At 33.8% G+C, this 12,952-nt stretch overlaps 1 pseudogene; it reads right to left on the bottom strand.

Annotated features, from left to right (window-relative positions):
- Positions 1-2,610: 2,610 nt before the first annotated feature.
- Positions 2,611-4,101, bottom strand: LOC133806395 (leucine--tRNA ligase, chloroplastic/mitochondrial-like; annotated as a pseudogene).
- Between the last annotated feature and the right edge of the window lie 8,851 nt (positions 4,102-12,952).

Here is a 12,952-nt window from a genome sequence, read left to right as displayed (position 1 = left end):
GTCTTAAATATTCAACATATTGAAAAGTTACTACTTTCAGCACAAAATATTCTACAGCTGCCCAACACAAAGCCTTCAAAATTAAGTATCATTTTCTATTTCTCTTGTCACATCTGCAAAATAAACAAAGAAATATTTTATTGTTATTATCTAGTAAAAGTAGGAATTCATGATCTTCCAAATGTCAGCACACCAAAGCCTTCCAAATAAGATTTTCTTTTGCACTTCACTTGTTGAATCTGGTAAATAAAACATAAAAGAAAAACTAATGAGGTCATGAAATATCATACCATTCATCTAAAATAGTCAATAATACTATTATAATCTTGGATTGCATATCGGTTAATGTTGAACAAGCATTTATACTAGTAAAAAAAATAACCAGTCAAGAAAGAATCTACTACTTCTAACCAAAAAATTATTCACTGGTTTAAAAAGGCATGTCATGTGTAAAATGTTTGTGTGCACATATCATCGGAGAGAATAGAGAATGAATGAACTAAACTTTATCGAAATATATGCTAGTGTTGAATATTTGTGATTCAACACTTGTAATGAGCGAAAAATTAGAGCAAGTCTAACAGACTCATAGCAAACCATATCAGATCTATCAGTTACCACTTAATGGATGAATTTTGTAGTAATAAAATCATTTATATCTAATTTCTGCACTAAAGGATTCAATTTAATTGATGAAGAACAGAGAAACAATAGTCTTTACAACACATAAGCTACAAAAAATCATGATCATAAAAATATTAAATTGCAATGCAATAAATCAAATATGTTAGTAATACTCCACAACTTAGGCTCTTTTATCTAGGAAGAGAGCTAAGTGAAACCTCCATATACAGGACCTAGAATCTTAATCAACAAGAAGGTGCAAATTGTTTTATAAAATAAATAGGGCTTATAATCAAAGACCAAATATATAAATTTGAAGCCATGCTAAGTAAAGATAATTTCAGCAGCCATGCTAAGTAAAGGTAAGACCATTTTGCCTCAAAACCTCAAAATAAGATCAAATCAGAGAACACAAACAAACAAACAAAAAATAAGAACAACACCATAAGAGGGCAATCTTTTTCAATCTACTATCAACAATCAAATATTACAAGGTCTTATACCAATTTTATATGCAGTTTATTCAAAATCATGGTACTACTATATGCAGTCAAAATGAAAATTTGGAGTATCTACCAATTACGTTTCTCATCCTTATCTTGAGCTTGGTTCTGGAGCTTCAGATAATGCAAGACAGGACTACTGTATTTGGAATCAAGTTTAGAACCATAGCAGAATTTTGTTCACGTGATTGCATTATCAAAGAAAATTGCAAGAAAAGCACTAGCAAACATATACTATCTCTATGGGCTTGTACAGATGCATATGAAAACATGCATATGTTCACCTTATATACATTAAGAGAATCTTAAACCATCATAGAAAGATAATCATAGTTCAATATACTGACCTCTGATTTTCCAATCAAAAGAAAGTTGTTGAAAATCTCATAAATGGTTTCTTGAACATCTCATTGGTTAAATATTGGGCCTCACCTTAAGCATCTACAGATGTTGCACTAGGTAGTTTTATCAAAACCAAAATAAATAAAAAAATTAGAGAAATCCTCATATACATGAAAAATCAAAGAACAGAGAACCAAATGTTACTTGAGCTTGTGAAATTACAGTATCCATCAAAATATGTATGTGCCTTTTATACCTTAGGCAAATCTGAGTGAAAGTATACCTTAGGATTTTATTGAAGACTCAAATTCCTAAAATCAGCAAGCAAAACAATGACTGAAAGTATACCTTAGGCTTTTATTGAAGACTCAAATTTCTAAAATCAGCAAGCAAAACAATGATTTTTTGTCTAAAAGCAACAACTCAATAGATCAAAATTTTCATATGATGATCCTAATATAATATAATGAAAGAAAAAAATGCCACAGTATACTACTATGAAAAAGAAAAATAAAAAAAAAGCTTCGTTAAACCAATGAACAAGTTTCTTCATTTGTTTTCCTCTCGCTTTATATCTCCTTGCACTAATTTTTCACGTAGATCAGTTCAGCTAGAAACTCAAGCAATACCAGGATATTCAATAAAGAGTTGAACATTCAATTTGAATTGAAAAAAATTCCTTTAATGCAAAAAACATACAAATTTCTTATATATGACATTAATTCATCTAAGCATAATAAGAACCATGAAATAATTATCACATAATAAAACCTGTTTTTGTGATTCAAAACACTTGATGCAATATAGAGTAATACTACAATAAGTCTCGAACACTAACTCCAACTTTTTTGACATTTCAAGCATATTTTGACTTCATAAAGCCAATAATGGAATTTCAAGGGTTCTTGTATCTGGACTTTACAAGGACCACGTTCGTACCCCCTGCGATGTAAAGTCCCTTGCTCAAATTGGAGATGATATGCTTAAATACAAGATATACACAAAAAGTTTCTACAAAAGGACCAAAACAAAAATGAAGCTAATGAGAGATAACAACATTTTACAGCCAGTTGTGTTTCTCTTTTAATCGTAACTTAAAATAATAAGACCCTAGCAATCTTCGTATCTCAGATCATGAACAAGAATAATGTACTCGAACCTTGTGCCAGAATCTAGCATAAAGCAAATGGAGAACAGCATGTTCAGCACCACCAACATACACATCAACTAGACTCCAGTACCTACCAAAGTAAAAGATATTAAAAAAGTCAGGAGGGAAAAGAAAAAAATTCCTATAAATTGTTATCTTTAAAAGAGCTATTATGTTAAAAGAAGAAAAATAAACACTTACATTTCCTTTGACTTTGCAACCAATTCTTTCGAATTATTCGGGTCCATAAATCTCAAATAGTACCTAGAAATGAATATAAAAGAACAATTTTTCACATCTTAATTGGTTCCAAGTATTTCAAGCCACAACCAATCCATGAGTAAGTGAAAAGGATTAACTCTTTGAACAAACATACTATAGTGATTGCAGTTTAAAAGCTTAGAGCCATCCCTTCAATTCTAATGGTCTCTCAAGCACAAAAAGGAGTGAAATTCAACAAAAAGACAAATGCAAGTAATAGATTCTTGAAATGGTCATCTAGAAAGATAAAGTCTATTTTGACAATTTAATTGGTGCGTGAGATGGATTATGAACTTACAGAAGCAATAAACACTACCTTAACCCTTCTTAGAAACGCATAAGGTTTGAATTCAACAAAGAAAGCGCTACCAGCAAGAACCAACCCACTGTGGCATTGTGCTTGTTTCACGTTGAGTAGGTTTTCCAGATAAAGGATATGTGGTTTTAACCTGAAAATAAGTGATAGAAGTCAAGAGATTTAAATTTCTAAGGCACTCAGAAAAAAATAAATGGAAAATCATTTCTAAAACAATGATAATAAACTAACGTATCTTGTTATTGAACAACTAATTCAAAACTTTTGCATGCAACTTGTAAAGTTACAAAATGCAAGTCTCTCTCGTAGGTCATCAAAAAGAAACTTTAAAAAAAATGGGCATATGAATTACGCATACCCAAGACTTTGCTTTTGAGAGTGGAAGTTCCCCTGTTCCAGTATGAGTAAAATCATCCAACTCAGTTTCAGAAAGGGGAACACTCTCACCAGTTACATGATTACATCCAAGAAAATAACAGGAATAGGTTCCCCCCAATAGCGTTGTCGAGCAAAGAGCCAATCCCTCAGCTTATAGTTCACCTAAAGAATGACATGTTTGAGGCAAGTAAATCATATATTATCTATAGGAGCTAGAGTTGTTTGAGCCAACCAATGAACATAAACTTCAGTTGATTGACAAACCACCTGTTACATAACTACGTCAGTAAATTATCTTTAATAATCACATGTAATAAGCCCTCCAAATGTTCAAAATTTCAGAATTGTTTTTTACTAACAAAGATGTTGCACCAAAATGAAGTAGCCCAACCATGCAATTCTAATTCTAAACAGCTTAAAGATGTAAATTCTGCAACACAAGAAGTGTATATTTTTGTGTGAATTGGTAAAATATTTATAAAGAACCCAGAAGAACACACCTTCCTAATACATAATTTTCCACCCATATGGGGATCGCTTCTCCATTAACTAGATTTCTTGCATAGCAACCACTAAATACCCCAGTTTTTTCCTTCTGAAGTTCAGTTCTCTCAAGGTCACTCTTTCTTGAGGCAATATCTGTGTACTCCTCCACAAATATATTTAGGTGAATAAAATATTATTAAGAACAGGTCAATTAATTTTCCCGGAGGATATAAAAATATGGTATTTTTTAATGATTAGTTTTTATCTGACTACACATCAATTTGGCACTAATTAAATTTTTTATCCAAAGTAGCTGTTAGTGTTTGATAGGATCAAATTTAATGGAGATTCAAGAAAATCAAAGTAAAAATAATTACAAATCGTGGTCGGAGACTGGAAGCACCAGTGGCACCGGGAGTTTCAAGGACGAAGACAAATGCGTTGAAATCACGTTCGATGTCGGAGACGACTCGGCTATGGTTCAAAAAAGAAGAAAATGTGACTCAGCCGAGTCCACTCAAATAGATCATCAGATTCAGAACATGTCCGCCGACACCGCCCGCGTCTTCAAGGGACTCAAATTCGTGAACGAGAGGAAAACTTTCTCCGAGTCAGAAGAAGGCTGGCCAGAGATCGAGCGGCGTTTCGATCTATTGGCCAACAACTTTGGAATCCTCCTCAAATCAAGTTAGATTAATAATCAGTTTACAAATCTATAAATATGAAATTGTTATAAATTAAGAGATTAAATAGAATGAAAAAGAAACAAACAAACCTAGAAAACAAAGGAGTGATGGATGACGACTACGTAACCGCCATGGATGATGGTGGAGAGGATAATCAGAGGTGTAGAACACTGATCGGAGAAGCCCGAGTACTGATCGGAGGAGGCAATGATGACCTAGGTCGTATGGTCTTCTGGCATGTTTTGCTACAGAAAAAGGCCAAATGTGATAGATACTCTAAAGTGTTGTAGTGAATATTTAAAGAGCCATGGAGTTAGCTTAAAATTTTGGCCTAAATTTTCAATAATAATACTTTTTAAATAATGTTATTTTTTAATGTATAATAGAAACTCTAAATTGTTGTAATGATAATACTTTTTTAATAGAGTTATAATCATGTGTTATAAAAAAGGTATTTTGTTGTTGTGTCATCATCTTCATCAAACATCCAGACACGACAGTCTGTTCATCTTCTTCGTGTCTAATCTGAACAACCATAAAGGGTCTCGTTCTTTCGATTCCTCTTCAAATTGTATTTGCATTTCCAGGCATATACCGAAAAATTAGCAAATTCAACAAAAAAAATTAGTTATGTAACCAAAAAACCAGCATAATTATATTTATAATCTCCAATCATATGATCTTAAATTTATGCCAAGAATCTTCCTTGACTATTTCAATACTTATATCCAAAAATGGATGAAATTTGTTGGAGCTAAAAGAACACTGTAACCTAGATCTAAATACACCAACCTGAGCTTCGTTCATGTGTGGAGACCCTAACCCAGCACACCGACCTCACCTTCCCCAGCCACGTTCACCCCCATCCAAGCAGAGCCTATCCCATCGTAGACCAAACGTTTCCTTCGTCGCAGTTCGTCGAAGTCAACAAAGTACTTCCTCTCCCTAACCTCGCCGTCGCCGCTCAACCACTCCTCTCCCAAGATCTTCGATGTCAAAGCTCAATCCAGGATGCTGCCGTCCATGGAACTACCAAGCAGGAATATACCAAAGCTGAGAACGAGAGAAAGATAGAGAGTGAGAGGTTGAGATCGGAAGAGTTTGTTGAGATATGGTTCTTTTAATTAATTAAATTAAAAATTTATGGTTAATGAAAAAGTTTTTAATTTTTAAAATTTAAAACTATTTTAATTAATTAAATTTATTTTTAAAATAGGTTTATAAATAAATAACTACACATTTATTATATGGCCCTATACATTATTGACATGTGTATCCTTGCTGGTAGATAACAGAAAACACAAAGGAAGATTGTGTATTTGCTAACAGAATGGTAGTTTTGGAGGTAACGCTACCAAAAATAAATATTGGAGGTTAAAATGTAACAAAATGTAAAAATAAGAAGATTTTGCCGCCAATTACTCTTAATGCAAATGTTAATGCAAAACACAATTTAAATTTCACGCTCAATTTTATTTTTATAGGTCTATTACTTTTAAGAAGAAAGTGCAAAACACACAATTATGTAAATGATGCAAGACTTGATGAATGAAAAACCTGAGAGTAGAAAGTGATTATTGCCATAAGCTTAATACAACATTTGACAAAGCCTAACTTCATTTTTAGGATAGGTTGAGCATCCAAAAAGAGAAAAAAAATTATTTAATTTTCTGATGACGTGGATGTTGTCATATGTGTAAGGGTTTTATGCCCTAATTAAAACTTAATTTCTTTATAATCTCATTTTATTATCAATAAAAGAATAGAAGTCATTATTGACTTGGTCAATCACTTTGCTCACATCTTTTATTTTAATGTTTATTTGTTTAATTTGAACTTCTATTAAATCCCGAGCATATAGCTAATCATATTTATAGTGACGTAATCACAGTGAAATGTAAATATGATTATATGTTCAAAAATAAGTTAGTCCTAAGACTATTCAGTGCACAGGATTTACACTGACTTGCCAATCTATGATATGATCTACTTACACATTGTAGTGTTTTGTTTTTTCCAGAACATTAGCAAAGTAGATAAGATCAGATGTATTTGTTACATCGGACAGGACCGATATTGACAGTAGATAAGATAAGAAGACATACCATTATTATCTATTATAGTCATATCATATAATTGATCATAGGTTAATTCAATCTCAATTATGAGTGGTTAGTAATCTAACTGATTGTATTATTTGAGTTCTTTTACTTGTTCGTTACTAGCATACCCTACGGTCTAGCCCGTACTTACATCTTGGGAACTTAGTAGTATAACAACGATGGTTTACTTTTAGTTTGGTTCGAGGTACTAAATAATAGAAATCTCATTTCAGTAATTAATATTAGTATACTGAAACATCATTTACAAAGAACTAAGTGTTATAAGGACAAAATACAATGAGGAATAGAATGGTATTTTAGTCCCATATCATTGTAGATCATCTATAGAGAATTGAGTGATAATTATGATTGCAAAAATGGATAACTAATAGCGTATCTATATTGCTTATAGAGCATTCTATAAATTCAAGAGTGCAATTCTTAGTCTTTAGTGGAGTCATGAGGAATTAATAAGTTAGTAAATTTATTTGTTAAATTTATAATAACTTATTGGAGTTTGATTTCATAAGCCCATGGTCCCCACAATACATTGGATAAAATCATCTAGATAGTCTCAGTTAATTGATTTAATCATCAATTAGAATTATTAAAGTTGACCAAGTCAAATTTAGATAATTTCACAAGGTTATGTAATTTAAAGAAGAAAAAAGATTTTATGGCAAATTTATTAATTAAGACAAATTGGTGTCTAAATTAATAAATAAGTTTAAATCAAGGTTCAAATTATAAACAGATAATTTGATGAAGGATTTAAATAATTATTTAATTAATTAATGAATAGAGAATAATACAGCCCTTGAATTTAAGTCCAATAGGCTTATAATTAAATGGGAAATTTCACGAGCCTATAGGCCATGAGAATTTTGACCTAAGGGTTGTAATTGGCTATTATTTTATTGATTTTTTATTTAAATAAGTGTCATAGTTGAGCCTTTAAAAGAAATGCTAAGTGATAGCTGAAAATAGATGATCAGAAGGTCTAGTTTTGATGCTTTAGGGCTTTAGACTCTCTCTACAACAAGAGTTATTTCCTAAGCCTCTACATTCTCCTCTCTTCTTCTCTCTGTATCTATATCATGTGTTGAGAATTACCCACTCTAGTCTTGGTGATTCTAAGGATACTATGGAAGGCTGTGAAGAAATTTGAAGATCGGTTTAGTTTCTTAGTGATACCCTGCGACAGAAAGGATACAAGGGTTAGAGAAACTGAAGGAAAGATTTATTCATTCCGTTGCATATAATGTAAGTGTTGTTATCAGTATCTCTATTTAAATTCAATTATAGAAACATCTTCTAGGTTTTCTTATATTAATTTGTTTAATATATGATTTATATGAAAATAAATAAGATCATGTATATGTATTCCCAACAATATGTGCTCTTAAAATGAATTATTTTGGGTAAGTTTTACACGCAGAACGAATCTGGTCTATTTAATTGACCATACACATTGTATCAGTAAATTAATGTTTGTTACTTTCTCAATGGACAGGTATGAAATTGGTGCTCAATCAAAATTCCCCCCCTGGAACTATTACATATACCAAATCGTGCCCCCTCAGTTTTTAAGCCTGTTAAAAATTCCCCCCGAACTATTGAATGTGTTGAATTGTGAGACTTCCTTCTAGTTCTGTTCAATTTTAATAATGGAGTTGTGATCTGGCAATTACCCCTACCATGTGGCCTAACACGTCGAAGGTTATTGAGAGATTTATTGAAAAATAATACAAAAAAATAACCCTAATTCTATATATAATGGTTTAGGATCTTTATTAAGAACCTAGTTCTTCATGTGCAATCGGCTTATTCAGTTTTATTCTCTCAATCTACACCAACAAAGACCTTCATTTTTCATGGGCAGCTAGCAGATATGTCTTATTCCAGCAAGTCAATCAATAGTGGTAGAAGGTATGAGGAAGAGCTTCAATTCAATAAACCCATTTGTGATTGTGGGTTTGAGTCTGTAATCCACACTTCTTGGATAGTTGATAATCCAAGTAGAAGGTTTTATGGCTGCCAAAATTACAAGGTTAGTTGTTAGTTAATTATTTTTCTTTTACATGGGGTTATGGTGTTTTAAAATATTTGTCCAGTGCCATTTTTTTACTTTTTGTTTTGTAGAGAAATGTGAATGATGGTTGTCGGTTTCTTAGATGGATAGACCCAATACATGGTGCAAGAAATTAGAATTATTTAGGAAGGTTGTTTAGAAGGTTTGAGGAGAATGAGGCTAATGTTAAGCAGCTGCAAATTTTGGTTGAAGAAAGAAATGAAGAAGTTGATAGAATGTTAAAGTTGTTGAAAAATGTTAAATTTGGTGTATGTATTTGTGTTGTAATATTTTCTTTTATTTTGTTTTTGATCATTGGAAGTGTTTGATATATGTACTAGGTAGTGATTGATATATGTAATAGCTGCTTGCGAAATGCAATTATCACAAGCAATTATCATTTTGTTGTTATGACTAAAAGAAATGAATTTTTTTTTTAATGGTTACTAATCTAGCAGTCTGTATCATTTGTTGTTATGAACAGTTAAAATAAGAACTCCAAACAATAATGTGAACTCATGATAGCACTTGTGCTTAAATAACAAACATGTTTACAAAGAGTTCCACAAAGGCCTTTTACACAATCATCACAAACTAATCGAAATGGCTGACACAAATTAAGAACCTTCCTGCTGAGATGTTGTACATAAACTAATCAATATGACAAATCTAAAATCCAAAAGTTCGTGGTCATCCTTTACACAAACTAATCAAAATGGAAGACATGATTTGCCAATTTTCTTGCTGATACACATAATTAATACACATTCAAAATGGTGAAAAGCATCCCAGTATCCAAAAAAAAAAAAGCATCCAGTGGTCATATTCATGGATCATTGTTCATTGATGCACCCCTCACTTTCTTCCTCAAAATGTTTCCACCTTTATCTTGCTTGTTTGCTGGCTTCATTCAAATAGATTGCTTGGCCTGAGCTCTATTATGCAAAAATCAATAAGTTCAGAGGTTATAAAGGTGTAAAACACCAAGCTAATAATAATCAATGATTTCATAAGTTGTTTAAAGTCCCTGAAACTGTTGAGGGGTTTCTTGTGCACTTGTCTTTTGGGTTGATGAGCTTACTGAATCATGAGGCATTGGATTATGGTTTCTTGCATAAGTTCTAGGATCCTTTCGTGGGTTCTTCTTAGCCTATAAAACAAGTTAAAGCAACCAAATCAGCAACATTTATGTAATTTCAAAATTGAAATAGTAACAATATCATAAATAAATTAAAAAGAGCATACCGAAGTTGCTGTATTTCTTGCACATGTTCTAAAATTGTGCCCATTTCCACCGCAACTAGAACACTTAATTGTGATATATATTCTTTTCAATTTCTTTCCAGTAGCTGAACAAGGGGTGAGCAACACCCTAGAAGTCCAAGATGCCTGGTCACTAATGAACAGGTTTTACCAGGTCAGAAACCATTAAATTTATCACTAGGGAACGAAAGGCAACCTGATATAGGCTTTGCAGTCAGAGGACCCCCAAGGCACAAAAATGCCACGATTCGTGGCAACCAATGCAGGACATAAAGATGACCATCTATGTATCAATAAGGTTTTGGTCATAGAGAAGGAGACATTAGTTACAACCAAACACGAATAGGACAGTCTCAATACAAAGATGGGCATGGCCATGATGAGGGATACTCAGAATATTATCGAGGTCAAACAAGAGGAGCTGGTCATTAGGACAAGCCAAGGAAGGACTAGCAGGTGCCCCTACCCATAAACAATAGACTAGAGATTCAAAATAATGGGAATCCACCTAGAAATGCAAATGAATTTGATCGACTAGGAAGAGAGGACCAGAGGTAGAGAGGTCAGGATCTGTGGAATGTACTAAATGATCGAAGAGAGAGACACGATGATCACATCCTTGTAGCAGTACCAGCAATAACAATATCACTACAGGCTCAAATAGATGCATTGAATCAGGATGTTCAACAACTAGCTAAAACTAAAACTTCTTGACATTGGAAAAGAAAAGACACTCCATTCATCAGTGAAATTTCTCATGCAGAAGTCTTGAACAAGTTCAAAATGTTCATTTTTCCCAGCTACATTGGAAAAGAAGATCCTGTGTCTCACGTCAACAAGTTTGAGAATCAAATGGACATACAAAAAGTATTTGATGATGCTTGATGCAGAATATTCCCCGCAACCCTATCTGATGTTTCACAAGAATGGTATTTTGAATTTCAGCCTGCCGTGATCATCTCATGGGAGATGTTTGTCAAGGAATTCTATTGGAAATTCTATGCTCATGTACACCCAACAAAGGAAAATAAACTGGTTGATATAAGAAAAGGGGACGAAATGCCTTTAAAGGTATACATCCAGAGATTTATGATAGAAGTTGCTCGAGCCAAATCTATTGGCGATGATAGGAAGATGGTGGTCGTAGCAGTCAGAGTAAAAAGGCGATCTCCTCTATGGAGTAGTCTACGTCAGAATGGCGTTCAAACTACCAAAGAATTCCTAGTTCAGGTAAGCAAGTATATTAAGTTGGAAGATGCCATTGCTAATGAGGGAAAGGTCAAAGAGGTAGCAACAAACAAGAAATGGGACATACCAAAGCAGGTAGTACTTCAAACAAGCCTAACAATGGTGGAAGAAATGATGCCAGGGAAACAAGCGAGCAATGACTCTAATAAAAATGATAGAAAACACTCAAAACCTACCAAGTATGAGACAAGATTTACCAATTACACAACATTTGTCGAAAGTCGAGCAGACGTGTATCAGGCCAGTCACGTTACTGTACCTTACAAGAGACCAGCATCCATTCGAAAATATATTTTAAGAAGGGATACAAACAAGTTTTGTCACTTTCACAATGCCTATCGCCGTGATACAAATGAGTGTAACAAGTTGAAGGATTACATTCAGTTCCTTATATGACAAGGACATTTGAGGTGATACGTCCGAGCAAGGATTGATCCCAAAAAAACAGCTACCGAAGGTAACAAGCAGATGCTGGGACATCAACGTTCTCCACCATTACTACCAGCCCCACTAGCGGGCACATTGCTCACAATCTGTGGAGGACCACACTTGGTTGGTGATAGTGGAAAAGTGCAAGAAAGATATGCTAGAATGCTATGTCATGAGAAAGAAACTGAAACGCTAACAGTCGATGAGCGAACTCCCAAAACACCTCAGGTAAAAGGAGACCTGGTAACCTTCTCCGAGCAGGACTCACAGCATGTCAGGTTCCCGCATATAGATCCATTGTTCATAGACATCCAAGTAGCCAATATGATGGTGAAATGAGTATTGATCGATACTGGGAGCTCAATTAATATTTTTTACAAGTCATCCTTGGAAATACTTAAATTGTCAGTTCGAGACTTTGAACCATGCCACCAGCACAATCTATGGCTTCACAGGAGAGGGTCGATTAGGCTCCCAGTCACTGAAGGAATAGCACCTACGAAGAGGACAATATTGGCAACATTTATGGTAGAAAATTTTCCCTCCACTTACAATGCCGTGATCCGAAGACCCATACTTGTAGAGTTTCAAGTAGTAACGGCGATATGGCATCTTTCCATGAAGTTCCCAACTAATTTAGGAGTAGGGTGTGTGTTCAAGAACCAAAGGGAAGCTCGGGAGTATTATAACTCCACAATTATTAAAGTAAAAAAGGGCGGTGAGAGTACTAGTATCATTTCCGCGAGCATCCCTGACGATGAGAATGAAAAGTCACAAGGATTCTATGATTATAATGAGCTAAAGGCCCAATCAGGTGATCAAAAGGAGATAGATCCTCGCTTTAGGGATTTTAACGAAGAATTTGGACCCGTAGAGGAGATCCATATAGAGAAAGAAAACCCGACTAGGATTGTCAAGGGTTGTAAACATTAGAAGAAAAAGTACATGAAGAACTGGTGAGGCTTCAAAGAAAAAAATTAGTCATCTTTACCTGGTCGCATAAGGATATGGGCAGAATCACTCCAACTGTAATGAGCCATGGCGTGAATGTAGATAAGAACTTTCCTCCAGTATAGCAAAAAAGAAGGTTCCT

Source organism: Humulus lupulus, chromosome X, assembly GCF_963169125.1.
Source record: "Humulus lupulus chromosome X, drHumLupu1.1, whole genome shotgun sequence".
Lineage (NCBI taxonomy): Eukaryota > Viridiplantae > Streptophyta > Magnoliopsida > Rosales > Cannabaceae > Humulus > Humulus lupulus.
Note: the sequence above shows the minus strand (reverse complement) of the source record. Positions and strands in the feature narration are given on the sequence as shown.